Raw genomic sequence first — 16,323 nt, 5'->3', positions numbered from 1 at the left:
ATCACCACCTCCTTGGTTTGTTTTTGTCTGATGACCTGCCTTATCCATACACTGTTTGGTGCTGCTCGTCTCTGACTTCTGTTCTAACCTGTCTTGGGGGCTGACTTCCCCCATATCCTCCTGTTCGTTGTTCGGTCTACCGCCTTGTTCTGCCCCCCATCCTGTCCTTGCATCATCCTCTCGATCTGACTGGAATGTAAATTCCTCTTTACTCAAATCAACACCTTCACTGTCAGATGAACTCTTATCTGCCTCATCTTCCACCTCCTCCGTAATGTCCTTCAGACATGCTGAACCGCTGCACTCTCCTGTCTCAGAAATGAAACCTATCAGCTCTCTCCTCTTTTTCTCATATCTCCCACTGTCACATTGAAAGTGAAATACCACTACTGCTATTTTCATTTCTCTCCTACCCTCGCTTAGGAATGCAACTTTTCTGTGATACCCCATGTTGCTGTGGTCTTTGCCTCAAAGTGTGGCCTTTTTCCTTGGCTGCAGTGCTGGAAGCTGCTGTTCCTGTTATCGCTGATGTCTTCTTGAGCTTGGAGACCTTAATAGAGTTAGAATCTTCAAATCCTGAGCCAATTGTTTAATATCAGAATCTCAGTCTGCACAAGGGATGTCCCTGGGTTCTGCTCCGTCTGTTCTGTTGTCAAGTTTTCTTCACATGCTTGTATTTGGGAATTGTGTCAGTGTGGCGGAAATACCCGGCCCCCTGACCGCTCAGTTCCTGCTGCCATGCATTCATGCCCTAACCATGATAGTGATGTTACATGGTGGGTACATTCTGCTGCTTGTTGCTGTTCTGCAGAGTGCTTGCTGCTCTTTTGGCTGGTACTCTCTTTTTGGTAAATCTCCTCTGTGGACCGCCTCCGACCTCCCTCAATGACTTATTTCTCAAGATGTACCACCCCTCCCCCAGAGGGTAGTAGCTCTTCTTCACCTCTGGCTTGTCTGAGGATTCCCAAGGATTCACTCTTGGATGACCATCCACGTGAACCTGTTTTTGGCTTAACTGAATCCACTTGTCTGACAGGCCCCTCTTCCTAGAAATAGAGGGCTCCAGGCTTTCCCATCGAGCAGTGCATCAAGGTATCTAAAAAGAGGGCTCCTGCCAGGAGAGGAGGCGACATGCTGCTATCTCAGCAAATATTTGTTCTGATGCCACTCTACGCGGCCTGCTGACAGCCCCACCAGGACAATACTCTGCCTAGAAAGGTCCCAGTAAATCAAAACCAAACAGCTTTTTGGCCACTCGCAGCACACAAGAACTGCAGAAATCTCTTCAGCGGAGGGGTTGAGTGATACGTCCTACTCCACCATGGTCTCCTGAGCAATTGGTGTTCTCCTCAGGCGACGCACGATTATGTCATAAAAGAGACTTTGGCCGCTTGGTCATCCATCCGCATCTGTTCTCCTCAAATGGGCGGAAAGGGCAGAATCCTCCCTTTCCCTTTACAGTCCGACTTGTAGGTAACCTGGCAGCTCCATGGTCACCATTTAGTGGTCGCCTCTGGACTTGAACTTGTGACACCTTGCCTCTTGTTTGTGACCTCTCTCTTTGAGGTATACTTTACATCTCTGTTTACTGCCCATGCTGCTGAATAAAGCATTTCGTGCATTTGGATTTGTCTTTTGTTTGTATGTTTATTCATATTACCTCATATACAGTAGTGAGGGCAGTGTTTCTGAACGTGCACAGGACTTGTGTTCTCCTGAAGCAAACGGTGCAGAGCTTACCATCTTGCACGAGCTGTCATTGGCACAGCTCTGCCTGGTCAGAGGAAGTGGTGCAGGCCCATGCAGATTCATACTGGTCAGAGGCTCCAAAAATTAAACAAGGGTTATCCTAATCTGTCTTCTGAATTGTGAGTGCTTTCCTGAAATTTAACTATTCAAACTAGTTACCTCGCTCTGTGTTACTTTTGAATGGCAACTTTCAAGTTTAAAGCAGCTTTCCAGTTTGGGACTCTCTTTCCCCTGCCTCCGTATGCACACAGATGCCCACTGCTGCAATTGTCTTTACGTTTTATTTTATTTTTACATTGTCTGCTCGTGGCAGTCTTTGTTGATCTTACTTGAATTAACTTGTCCACGAAAATGATCTTCCACCATTATAAACGTTTGCCCTCAATAAAATACTTAAACAAAGAAATATTTTAAGCAGAACATTATTTTTGCATAAACATGGCATTTGTAGGTAATGTAGATACGTGACACGATGTTGTTTTCTTCTTAAATTCTGCACTACTGCCTCGTCAGATTCTGGTATTCTCTACCATTCTACACTTCAAATAACTAATTCAGATAAAAAAAATATTTACACAGTTTAGAACAACCGAAGGTGATAGCTTACACAAGAGATGAGTCATGGAAACAACTCTATGAAAACCATTATGTTTATTAAATGATTTCCCCTTCAGAAAAGGTTCCACATAAAACATAGTGGGGGAGTGAAACGTGGCGTGCTGAGGATCAGATGAAACTCTGATTCTTGTATGGTAAACTGTTTGAACTGTACAATGATAATCATGTCGCATTTAATTCTATATTACTACAAAATGGTCCTCACTGGTACTGCAGATGGTACCAAGGGCTATTCCTGGGCTGCACTAACTGGACATCTTTTCCAGAGTGTCTCGGAAAAGGAGGAAGGGCCGAGGGGCACTAATACCTGTGTGTATGTGTGTTTGTGCTTGCCTATCTGTGTGTTTATGCCTTTTCTTTCTGTGATTATTTATGAGCAGTTTTAACCAACACAACTGCCTTCTTAAATGTCTCCCTGGGTGTCTGTTTCTCATAGGGAAGTACCTTTTGCACTTCCTTGGTTGAGGGGTGAGGGGTGGTTTAACAGGATTACGCTGACATACCTGAGGTCTTTCACTAGGCATTATGTTTAGCCACATCTAGACTACTGATAGATAGTGTGTTAGGTAAGGCTGCTGTTTGCACCGCGAAAACTTGAAGTTCGGCTGTGTTCCCTAGGATGAACCTTTATCTTAAACTGAGGCTGAAACTGTAAATTTGATAACATCTCTATGATAATTATGTATAGTTTGCCTCCCAGTGATGACAGAGAAGAGTAAGTTTGCAAACTTTGAATGTTTCTTAATAAATTAGTGAAGTAGTAAAGCTACAATCTCAAATTAAATCATACATCGGTATTCGCCTAAACACAGCAGACGTGAATGTAGCCCGGGAATGTCAATTAGCAAATGCAAGTACACCTTACTAAAGACAACATATGCAAAATGAGATAACATTTCGTTCCCATAAAGTGAAACTCTCTAACGCTCAGTAAGGTGGGGGGCTAGTCAGGAAAATTTGAAGGAGCAGGTGTCAGCGAATATAGCGTTGAAAGAAGAACCTGATGAAGGTTCCAATCAAAAGCATTAGCTGTCAAGGAAGTGAAAGAGACATACTCTTGCCAGAGTGGACTGTAGCAAGTGTTCTCTATAAGTAAATAAGCTTCCCAGAATTAAAACATGAAACTTCATCCAAGTGATACATTGCACAGGTTCCCACCAATTAAGAAGCAATCAAAAAGCAGTGTTCTGCCTGTACTTGGTGTCAGCCTCCTTCACAAGGATAATACAACGGCGGATTCTTCAATCATTGTCGATTTCACGACATCTCATAAATAAATATTCACCTCTTCTGGCTTTCATCCTATACAGGTGCTGAGACTCATTGAACAAGCAATCAATTGCAACTATATGACTTTTACACGGTAAGCTAAAAGAAAATAATCTTCAACAAGAATGTGGTGACTCTGGTGCCTGGAACATAAAAGAGAGCTATACACAGCAAGCTGAAATGAAACGTTGACTTTAAAATGGAGTCGGGCACCTAGGCCTGCTCATGTCAATGTTAACATGCATATATACTAACTATAGTTAATAAAAAAAAGTGGATCACTCCTTTCACTAAATCTATATGTAAAATAACATGTGCATAAATATATGTAATGGTATCCGTGTAACAGTTTAACATTTGATTAAGTGGAAATACATGATGGTGACACTGCAACACCAATTTCATCACACACTTTCACACCCAGGGTATGGGTACTCTAGTGACTTTTCATTGGAGTGTTCGTAGATCCTCATTTAAGATTCTAAAGTGGACCTAGTCACCTTCTTTCATGTTTCCATGGGACATTCTTAACCGCAGTATTGAGATTCTAGCTATAAATTCGTATGGAAGACCTTTTTCAATTTTCTTTGCTGGTTTTGTCCCCTTGGCACCAAAGACCCCATGTGAATCTTTCCCAGGGTGGCACAGTTTGTTGCTTTTTTACATTCTCATTGGTACACCTGCATACTTCCACCAGATATTGCTTTGAGCATTCAACCTTGCACCAGCCTGTTTTTTTGCTCCCACCCCAGTTGCCCTAATCTGGCTCCAGCTAATGTAAGCCTCTCACTGGGACTTGCCAGTAGAGTATCTGTGGTAGCTCCTGAGTAGAGCTGGGGGACTTTTATAAAGAAAGTGCTCCATTGGGACAGTCATAGGCCCTAACCGTACTCCATGTGGGGCAGTACTTTTAGTAACTTAGGGCCAGATGTATCAAAAGATTTTGCATTCGCAAATGGTACGAATCGCAAAAATCGGCCGTTTGCGAGTGCAAAAACGTGGTCTGCGATGCATGAAAGGCATTCGCAGACCAAAAATAAGAAATCGCAAAATTTGCAATTTTTTGCGTTGCGACCTGGTTTTGCGAGTCGCATTTTGCGATTCGGTATTTCCGATAGGAAATTGCGAGGCGCAAAATGCGATTCGCAAAATCCAAGTCGCAAATAGATGCATAAAAAAATCGCAATTTGCGATTTTTCGCAGAATGGCATTTTGCACATGGAAAATACCACTAAGTGAAACCAGGTGGTAACCAGGTGCAACCTATATAAAGAGGCCCAGAATGCCTCAGACTCTTATCCACAATGGCTGCACTCTACGTCATGGCGAGGAGGATGAGGATCTTGGCAGGTTAGAGGAGTAGGAGGAGGAGACAGGAGCGCATTTTCAGAGTGTGCATTACCCTTTTTGACCTGACAGAGGAGGAAGTATATGAGAGGTATAGGATGAATTCAGCCATGATACTTGATCTGATAGCTGAGCTACAACCCATACTGCAGCGCAGAACACTAAGGACTCACAGCATACCCACCCATGTGCAGGTATTATGCTCCCTACACCTACTTGCCTCAGGGAGCTATCAAGGGGTCATAGCAGCAGCTGGAGGGGTTTCACAGAGTACCCTCTCCAGATTTTTCAATGCATTTATCAACGCCATGCTAAGCAAACTCCAACAGTACATCAGATTCCCCCACACCCCACAGGAAATACAGCAGACAAAAATAGAGTTTTACCAGATAGCACAGTTCCCCACGTCCTAGGTGCCGTAGATGGCACACATGTGGCAATCTGTCCACCATCAGCCACAGAGTATGTGTACCGAAACCGTAAATACCAACATTCCATGAATATTCAGGTGATATGCAATGCCTCCTATATCATAACTGATCTCGTGGCCAGGTACCCAGGGAGCACACATGATTCGTACATCTTTCGCCACAGCGGCATTCACACAAGACTGCTAGCTGGGGAGCTTGGTGAAGGATATCTACTAGGTAATGTCACTCTGCACACTGGTGCATAGATGGCGAACCCATGTCAGATGGCTCAGTTACTCATCACACCCTCTGTCCCTTCCAGGAGACAGTGCCTACGCAGTGCGCACCTACATGATGACACCCTACCTCAATCCCACAACACCAGCAGAACGGAGATACAATGCAGCACACAGGGCAACCCGCAACGTGGTGGAGCGCACATTTGGACTGCTGAAGAGTCGCTTCCGTTGCCTCCACAAAAGTGGAGGGGCACTACAGTACAGTCCAGAGACCACATGTAGAATAGTGGCAACTTGTGCAATCTTGCACAATATAGCTACAACCAGGGGCATACCTATAGAAATCAGTGACACTGAATCAGATGAGTATGACGATCCCATACCACCTCTACAGCCAGCAGACAGGACCAGTGCAGCAGAGGGAAGGCAAAGGCGTGCCGACATCACACACAACCATTTCAGACGTGAGTATGAATGACAAAAATCAACTGACAACTGTACCTGTAGTGATATAAATTTATTACCTTACGTCAGGTAATGAATGATTGAGAAATAAATGAAACAGGTGATGTCACAAACGCAAATAAACTAATGAACAGAGTTACGCACTATTCCCTCATATTGGCAACAGCAGTGTAATGGCGGCAAGAGTCACTTTCTTCTCCCACGCACACCACTCGGTTGCCAGTTAAGTCACTGGCACCTCGATTATCACCTTCAGTGGCAGTGCTGTGCCTGGCACTGCGCCCTCTGGTGTCTGCTGCTGGTACGGCAACACTACTGAGGCTTGAACTGTCCTCAGTGTCCCCCAAGGCTACCTCACTGGGAGTGGCAGATCTTTGTCCCATTATGTGTTCAATCACATTTGTGATGTGAACTAGTCCCTAGACAACGTCCCTGCTGCTATGTGCAGCCTCCACTTGTGCCGCCACTGCGCGACGGGCGATTAGTGCAGTGGAATTAGCCATCCTGTTGGAGGACCTGCAGTAGCTGCCAAACATTGTCCGGAATCTGTGTTCCTGTCTGCGCCGGCTAGCCCTTTCATGGCGCAGCTCCTGGCAGAGGTCACGGACAGCACTAGTTAGGTCCCTGGTGTCCTCTGAAGCCTGCACCTGTCCCTCACGCAGCTGTAAAATATTGCCATTTAGTGCGTCCAGTTGGCGATGCAGGCCCATCATGTTTCGGTTGTGTACTCGCAGGTTCCGGTCTAAACTGTGGATCCACTTATTTTGCAGACGCTGCTGCTGCTGCAACATAGCAGCCTCAAGGCCCCCGAATAAGGACGGACCCTCACCTGCCTCATGATGTTGTTGCTGGGACTCTGTTGCAATCCTGCGTGGTGCTGGCTGACCCCTGCCCTCCAGAATCTGGCTGCGCCTGCCTGGTGCTGACGGTGTGCTTGGCCCTTCCAAGTGCTCATCAGAGTTGCCGCTGAACTCTGGCAGTGGTAGTGCCCTGGGCCTGTGGCGGACAGTGGACATGTGGAGGGTCCCACTGGTGTTGGTATCCGAGGGCTGATGGGTGTCTGTCTCTCCTACACATGTACTTTGTGTGGCAGCTGGTCCTGGCCCACCTGCAACAACAATATGCAGCATGTCAGTTCTGTATGTTACATTATCTGTCAGAAAATGGCAATAAAGGTACAGGTACTGCTCTACACGGTGTTGTGTGTGTTGTGTTACTTTGGGTGTCACTATACTTCATTACATTGTTATGCTACTGTCTGTGCTAGTTTGTGGACTGCCACTCCCATAATGCATTGTTGTGCTGCTTCTAAGATGTGGACTGGACTACTTCACACACTGCTTCACATTACATGCTAATTCCTAAGGGGCTTTTGTGCATACACATATCGGGTTCCCAAACATCACTGCATTTACCTTGGCTGGTACTCGGTGTCCCGGAGGTGTCGATGTCTGTGACCCCAGTCACAGCTTCAGGGAGGAGTGTGGATTCCACCAGGTCCTCCAATGGTGTGGATGGTGCTTCTGTTGGTGGTCCGCCACCTGTACCCCTGGCCTCCGCAAGTCTCCTTGCCACCCTCTCCTTTGCACGGGAGCGCAGGTCGTACCACCTTTTCTTTATTTCCTCGATGGAGTGCTGTGCCACTCCAATGGCGCAGATTTTGGATTGGATGTCCAGCCATAATCTTCTCTTTTTACTCTCAGGAACCTGGAGTGAACTTTTCCCGAACAGGCGGTCATGGCTCCTCACCACCTCCTCAGTCAGGACCTCAAGCTCCTGTTCACTAAATTTAAGCTTGCGCTTCCTTTCTGCCTTCTCCTGTGCTGGGCCTGGGGTCTCCATCCTGGCTCAGGTGTTTCTGCTCCTGCTGAGTGCTGCTCTGTGTGGCTGGGCTGCTCTCTCTCAGGATGCTGGTTTGGGTGTGTCACCTGAAACTGCCTGGGATGACTCATTTCCTGCTGGTGATGTCATCAGGCTCCTCCAGGTGTGCATTCTTGAACTTTCTCGACAATTTGCGATTTTTTACTGAATCACAAAAAAATCGCAATTTGCGAGAATGCAAATTGCGATTTGGTAAATGGGCCTCGCAAACCACAAATAGCGATTTTTAAGAAATCGCTAATTCCGAATCTCAATTTTGTTACATGGCCAATTGCGACTTGGAAATAGCGATTTCTTAAAAATCGCTATTTGTGATTCGCAAACTCATGTTTTCATACATATGGCCCTTAGTGAAGTCCTTTAATTGCACAGCAACGTGTATAATAAGGGTTTAAGATTTGTTTTCATTTCCTTACTTAAACTAAGTCCTGGTCATATTTGCAAACGTTTTCAGCTGATTGTATAGGTCTGAGGTGTGAAGGTTGCTGCTTAAACCTGTATATAGCAGGTGGTCACAGGATCAGTTCTCTAAGGTGGCCACTGGAGCCTATGCATACTTCTGCTTTGGTGTGATGGTAAAACGTGTTTTTACAGTGCTTCAGAGCCGCATGACATAGGAAGTGAGTGGGAAAGTAACAATGTGTGCTTTATTTGATACTAAGATCCGCTTTTAAGCTGCTCTTATCAGGTCATCCTTGTCAGCAGTGAATCAGCCTTTCATCTTTTTGAAGTCAATGAAACTTATTCTTTTGTGTAACACCATTTATTAAAGAAGGAAATTTTGGCATGACCTATATACATGGCTTACATAATCAATATATATCAGGGTGTCCAAGCAAGACCTGGAAGGTAGAATCCATGCCAGAATATTATCTTTTCCCCATAAAGCAATGCATAGAAGCTTCATCATATTAGAAATGGGGTCTCTAGTTGCAGTCGGTTTGTACCCTGTCCAAGTAGAGACCTGCACTCTGGTCAGATAACCAGCTCAGATAACCCCTGCTCACCCCCTTGGTAGTTTGGCACTAGCAGTCAGGCTTACCTCAGAAGCAATGTGTAAAGCATTTGCACATAACACACAGTAATACAGTGAAAACACTACAAAAGGACACCCCACCAGTTTTAGAAACATAGCCAGTATTCATCTGTTTAAAACAAGACCAAAACGAGAAAAATCCAACATACAATAATAACGATATGAATTTTGCAAGAATTACTTGAAAATACAGTTCTTTGAAGTCGATAGCTCCATCTGGGGTTATCATGGCGTCGTGAACAGCAAATCCAACAGTTCAGGTTGGCCACAGTGTCGCAGGCCAGCTAGGGTGTTGGAAAGACCTGTAAAGAGTATCTTGAAAATGTAGGGCGTTGTGATCCTTGCGATGAAATCCGGAGTGAGGTGTCGCAGGTGTCAGTTCCAGAGGCCACTGTGGTGGTCGTCGGGCGGTTGAAGTCACACGCATTGCAGATCAAACTACGGGCTGATAGTGAAGTCAGGAGTGCTGGCGTGGATGGTGTCAGGGCTCCGGTACGGAGTGGGATGATGCAGCGTGCAGTGCCCACAGGTCTCGGTGAAGGCAGCAGCTTGGTGATGGCATCCTGCGGCATCGGTGGGACCAGGTCTGTGGTGTGAAGAAGGGTGGTGTGATGTGCGGTGTCTCCAGGTCAAGGTGCAGGCAGCGATGTTGAAGCTCTGTCGTTGGTGCGGCGTGGGGTTGGATCCGTACAGTGCCCACAGGTCGCGGTGCAGACAGGGGCGTCTGTTGACAACACTGGAGTTGATGGCACTGCATCGGTGGACTGGGGCTGTGGTGCAGACAGGATGTTGCTTTGTGTACCTCATGAGCGGTGTCCACAGGCCATGGTGCACGCAGCGGTGTCAGTGTCAGCGTGGAGCAGCGGCATCAGGGATGTCAAGACTACGGTGTGAGCAAGGCGATGCAGGGTGCAGGGCCCACAGGTCACGGTGCAGGCAGCAGCTCGGTGACAGCGTCAGGTGGCAGCATCGGTGAGACCAGAGTTGAGGTACGACTTCAGGCACAGCTGCGTGTGGAGTCATCAAGTCATGGTGAAGTCAGCGGCGTCGTTGATGGCATCGCTGTGGTTTTTCTTCTGCTGCAGCACAAAACACATGGTTCCCAGTGATGTAGGTAGCTGAAGGTGACGTCTTTGATATCCCTGGGACTTCCAACAAGAGGAAAGCTCTACTTCAAGCCCTTGGAGAAACTTCACAAGCAGGATACACATCAAAGTTCAGTCTTTGTCCTCTTTAAGGCAGAAGCAACAGCTGCAGGCCAACCCAGCAAAGTACATACAGCAAAGGGGCAGTATTCCACCTCCAGCTGTTCAGCTTGTCTCCTTGGCAGAGGTTCCTCTTGATCCAGAAGTGTTCTAAAAGTCTGGGGTTTTGGGTCCACTACTTATACTCCTTTCTACCTTTGAAGTAGGCAAACTTCGAAGGAAAGTCTCTGTTGTTCACATGAACCTGCCTTGCCCAGGCCTGGCCCCAGACACACTCCAGGGGTCCAAAGACTGCATTGCCTGAGGACAAGCACAAACCTTTCAGGTGCAGGTGTCAACTCCTCCCTCCCCACTCTAGCCCAGGAGGCTCATCAGGCTATGCAGGCTACACCCCAGCTCCCTTTGTGTCACTATCTAGAGGGAATTCACAACAGCCCAATTGTCAGTCTGACCCAGACGTGGAATACACAAGCAGGCAGAGGCACAGAATGGTTTAGCAAGAAAGTTCCCACTTTCTAAAAGTGGCATTTTCAAGCTGACTATCTAAAAACAACTTTACTAAAAGATATATTTTAAAATTGTGAGTTCAGAGGCCCCAAACTCCATATCTTCATCTGCTCCCAAATTGAATCTGCACTTAAAATATATTGAAAGGCACTCCCCATGTTATCCTGTGAGAGAGATAGGCCTTGCAACAGTACATGCCCTACCTTTAACATACACTACACCGTGCCCAAGGGGCTACCTAGGGCCTACCTCATGTAGTAAAAGGGAAGGTTTAGGCTGGCAAGTGGATATACTTGCCAGGTCAAATTGGCAGTTTGAAACTGCACACACAGACACTGCAGTCGCGGATCTGAGACATGTTCACCGGGCTACTCATGTGGATGGCACAATCAGTGCTTCAGGCCCACTAGTAGCATTTGATTTACAGGCCCTGGGCACGCATAGTGCACTTTACGAGGGACTTATGAGTAAATCTAATATATCAATCGTGGATAAACCAATCACCAATACAATTTACACAGGGAGCACTTGCACTTTAAAATTGATCAGCAGTGGTAAAGTGAGCAGAGACAATAAACCAGCTAAAACAGAGTCCAGCATACCATAAAAACAGGAGGTCAGAAGGCATAAAGACAAGGGAAACACACCAAAAGATGCCAGGTCTAACAACATCATTTAAATCATTTAATCAGTTCAAGGTTAGCCTGAAATTCTGTCATAGAACCAATCGTGCTGGGTCTTTGCTGGCTGTTCATGTGTATTAAATAAAATAATTGCTATGATTGGTACCGCTGATGTATGTGTATGTGATACAAAACATTTATTAAAGTAAACATTCTCATCCCAGAATAGGCTCCCTGGTTTCTATGAATGTCGTAAGTTGAGATGGGAAAAGGGCAGCGTTTGAAAATGGTGTGTGAATGGAGACCCTATTATCTTTCAGGAAGATGTTTGCTCACAGTTTTGGCCTGGGTGGAGTTGCGAACTCTGGAAAGTGACCAAAAAACTCTGCTGTGCTACATGGCGTTCAACAAGTGGTGGAGTGCGTTAGGGTGCGCCTTTTGCACTGATTTGTTTGCGCCAAGAGTTTGTCCTGCGCTGTAAAATCAGCGCGAGTGGCACCATGCGTATTGCAAGAGAGTGCCACTTCTTTTCTGCCTCTCGAGTAGATTTTCTAATCGAGCAGCACCTTCCTCAACACCAATGGAAGGTTTCTCAACACAATTAGTAGCCACCATCCATGACTACCCGCTTTGAGAAACCTCAAGGAGGTGGTCTGGAGTAAGATTTTCTTCTCTTGCTGTTGCCAACTTTGGCAAGCTTGTGACAAGGAAAAAACTGCTTTGTGAAGTTTGTCTCAACTCTGCGCTCTGGACAAACTCTGCGAGCGGAGCAGTGTTCACCACCCACCTCTATCGCAGTGCTAGGTCAGAGAGGTTTGTGTCCAGATTGCCTATGTTGAAAAGAGCAGAGAACCTGAACCTATAACACTAATGATGAGCCTTGTATTAATAATTTTGCTCTTATTTGGAATCTCTGTGCACATGGGGTTTTGCCTCTGCATACCTTGGTTTTGCCGTAGCAGTTGGAGATTCTGCTTGGTGACTTCGAGCTGTATTTGGGATGTAATGCTATGCCTAGGCACGTTATGTTTTGTCTAGGTAAGTGTTAGTAGTTTATTTGAACTGTTTATGGTAATATAATGTCTGCAGCTGATCTATGAAGGCTGGTGTCCTGGACTCAAATAACTGTGCACTTGGGTTTTCATGACTGCACCACTGACAAAGCCTGACAGGCTAATTACTATATGGTTGGTAACCTTTTTAACTTACTTTAGTATCCGTTTAATTCATTACCACTTATTCTTTTCTTTTTTTTAAATTCAGTGATGTAATTTCCTGTAATGCTGCCAAGGTCATAGATTAAGCAACATCACTTATGGTTGTGTAATCAGGGACAAAGGTCATAGGATGTCAATTTCTGTAATGTGATCTTGTGATTCAAATGGCATGTCATGTTACTTCCTCTAGCCCTGGCACTTTAATGACTCGATGTCCATGGTAGCACTTTTTTGGGAACCACCTCGCACCTGGCATGACTATATCTGCCAAGTGACGCTACATTTGCATAGTATTGGAAGCAGCACCTCATGGGAAGCACTCAGGGCCAGATTTACAAAAAATCTTCTTTTGAGTGTCAACGCAGACACCCTTGCACCATGGGGAAGATTGTTTTTGTGCAGGAAGGGACACTGTCCTGCACATAAACGATTTTTAATGTGATTTGTTGTTTCTATGTGTGCAGCACACATAGAAAGAGCAAAAAACTTAGAGAAATTAAAGCATTTCTCCACGTTGCGCCATGCTAACGCCATCCCTGTGGTGGCGTTAGTTTTTGGCACTGCTTCAGATTTATGAAATCTCAGAAATCTGTGGCAGCGTCAGAAAGCAAAGAGTGTTACTGTGGAACACCCACAGCAATACCCATTGCACGCCCCTTCCACGCAAAGTGCTGCATGTAAAGGGGCCATATTTACAAGGTGATGTTAAGCTACAAAAAGTAGCTTAACTCCACCTTGTAAATACAGCAAAGTGCACATTGCCAGCGGCACACAAAATGTGATGCTCCGGTGGCACTAGGGGCTTGTAAATATGCCCCTAAGCTCCCAACAGAAAACAAATAACACCACAGACTAAGAAACCCAGGTGGCTCTAGAAACTTCCACAGCCCTATGAGCGAGCACATAGTACCCAGTTGGAGGAAACACCTCAGTCTTATGCACCCCCAAAATCATGGGTGGCCCTGTGAAACCGAGCAGCCTTGTTAAAAATGGGGTCTTTGGTTGGCAGTCAGGTTACCCCCTGCCCAAGCAAGGACCCTCACTCTAGTCAAGGTAAGTCACACACAATCCAAATTATCCTGTGCCCACCCTCTGGTAGCTTGGCACTGAGCAGTCAGGCTAAACTTAGAAGGCAATGTGTAAAGGATTTCTGCAATAAATCATACAATAACACCATATAGCACCACAAAAATACACCACACAATGTTTAGAAAAATATATAATATTTATCTGATAAGATGCAGGCCAAAACAATTAAAATGCAATAAGTAGATGTTGAGATATCACTGTAAAATGTCTTTGCAAAACAAATAAATGTCTCTTAAAAACAATAAAGGTCTCTTGTAAGCACAAAGTACCTGGTTCGTGTTCAAAATCTCCGCAAGGGACCGCAGAGGAGGGGATGTGTGGAAAACGGGGAGTTATGCGTCAGTTTTGCCCCTTCGCACACCAACTTGCATCGTTATTTTCCACGCAGACTTTGCGTTGTTTTCCAGCGTGCGGACTTGGTTCCTCTTCGGGTTGCGGGGTTTTCTGGCGCCCCGGGGACGATGCGTGAAAGTCTGTGGTTTTTGGTCCTCTTCTTATACCAATTTTGGCCTTTGAAGTAGGCTTACTTCACAGGAAAGTCTCACTTGTTTGTGAAATCCTGCCTTGCCCAGGCAAGGCCTCAGGCACACACCAGGGGGTTGGAGTCTGCAGTGTGAGGGCAGGAACAGCCCTTTCAGTACGAGTGACCACTCCCTCCCTCCCTCCCTCCTAGCACAGATGGCTCACGCCAGCCCACTTTGGCCCTCATTACAACATTGGCGATAAATGCCGCTTACTGCCGTGCAAAAGACCGCCAACACACCGCCACGGCCGCAGAATTCCGCCACAGCTATTACGAACCACACCTCAGAATCCGCCAAAATCTAGACACCCACACAAGTCTACCACACCAAAGATCAGTGATAAACTGGCAATAACAAAACCTCCACCGTCACGCCAACAGGAATACGCCCACACTATCACGACCCACGAATCCACACGGCGGTCTTTCATCTGCGGTAAACCATTGGCGGTACACACCGACACGCTCAAAATACACACACATTTACAAAACACAACCACATTGGACAATTCCAAATACACACACATACACACACCACTCCCACACACACAATACAATATAAAACACCCGCCCACATCACCCACAAACCCTTACTACCAAAAATTTAGACGAAGGCCAGAGAGACAGCACAGCAAAGAAAACACCAGCACACAGCACCATCACACATACACATCCATGCACAAAACACCACACACCCCTAAACATCACCCCACACATCACAACACACACCACCTCACACATCACCCAAACCACCCCATGGCACCGCAAAGACACCCCAGGTTTTCTGAGGAGGAGCTCAGGGTCATGGTGGAGGAAACCATCCGGATAGAGCCACAGCTATTCGGATCACAGGTGCAACACACCACCATAGCTAGGAAAATGAAGCTATGGCGCAGAATCGTGGACAGGGTCAACGCAGTGGGACAGCACCCAAGAACACGGGATGACATTAGGAAGAGGTGGAACGACCTATGGGGGAAGGTGCGTTCCGTGGTCTCAAGACACCACATTGCGGTTCAGAGGACTGGCGGCAGACCCCCACCTCCTCCCCCACAACTGACAACATGGGAGGAGCAGGTCTTGGCTATACTGCATCCTTTGGGCCTCGCAGGAGTAGCAGGAGGAATAGACTCTGGTAAGTCAAATCTTAACTATTACATCCCCCACCCTACCTGCATGCTATCACATACCCCCACCCTCACCCTCACCCCATCACTCCAACTCCTCACATATGTCCCACTATCACAAACCACATATCCCAACACCAAGCCCTGCATGCAACAACAAAGCATGGACACCCATCACCAATGCATGGCCACTACACATACCCACACAGACCCCTAAACAATTAGCACACAAGGTCCTACACAGGAATGCAAGCACTGGGGTACAGGATCACCCACCCATTGCACACCATGGAACACACAGATGCAATAATCATGCCTTTACACCCCTGCAGGACGCCTACCCAACGTCACTGGACAGGAGGTTCCAGACATGTACACTCCACCCATAGAAGAGGCCCACAGTGATGACAGCAGCTCTGTCCAATTGGATGTCGATGACCAGCCCGGCACATCTGGGACCTCGGGACAGTTGGTTCCCCTCACACTGGCACAAGCCACAACAGAGCCTCCCCCTCTGGAAACACCAGCAGAGCACCCACCCAGCGGGCCTATACCTCTGTCCCCAGGACACGTCAAGCAGCCGTGTGTCCACCACTACAGGGAACCCAGGCAGGCTAACCCACCACCCCAAGAACAGCAGGGACCTGGGGGCAGTGGCAGTGGACACACGGTTCAGGGGACAGAGGCCCAGGAACACAGGAGAACTGGGAGGGCTGCTGTGCGACAGGGGGAGGACAGGCCCAGGGAACCCACTCTCCATGAGGCCCTCTCCAACATCATGGGAGCCTACCACCATTCTCTGGAGATGATGGCAACGGTACTGGCCAAGTTTCAGGAGACCCAGCGGCTGCAGGAGGAACAGTATTTGGGGTTCAGGGAGGAACTCAAATCCATCAATACCACCCTGGGCACCATTGTAGGGGTGCTGAAGGAACTCGTGAACACCAGGAGGGACACTGTGGCACAACAAGGGGCCCCTGACACTAGCCTAGATGATGAACTGCCCACCACCTCTGCC

This window comes from Pleurodeles waltl, chromosome 9 (genome assembly GCF_031143425.1).
Source record: "Pleurodeles waltl isolate 20211129_DDA chromosome 9, aPleWal1.hap1.20221129, whole genome shotgun sequence".
Taxonomy (NCBI): Eukaryota; Metazoa; Chordata; class Amphibia; order Caudata; family Salamandridae; genus Pleurodeles; species Pleurodeles waltl.
The sequence above is the reverse complement of the archived record's forward strand: the minus strand, read 5'-3'. Positions refer to the sequence as shown.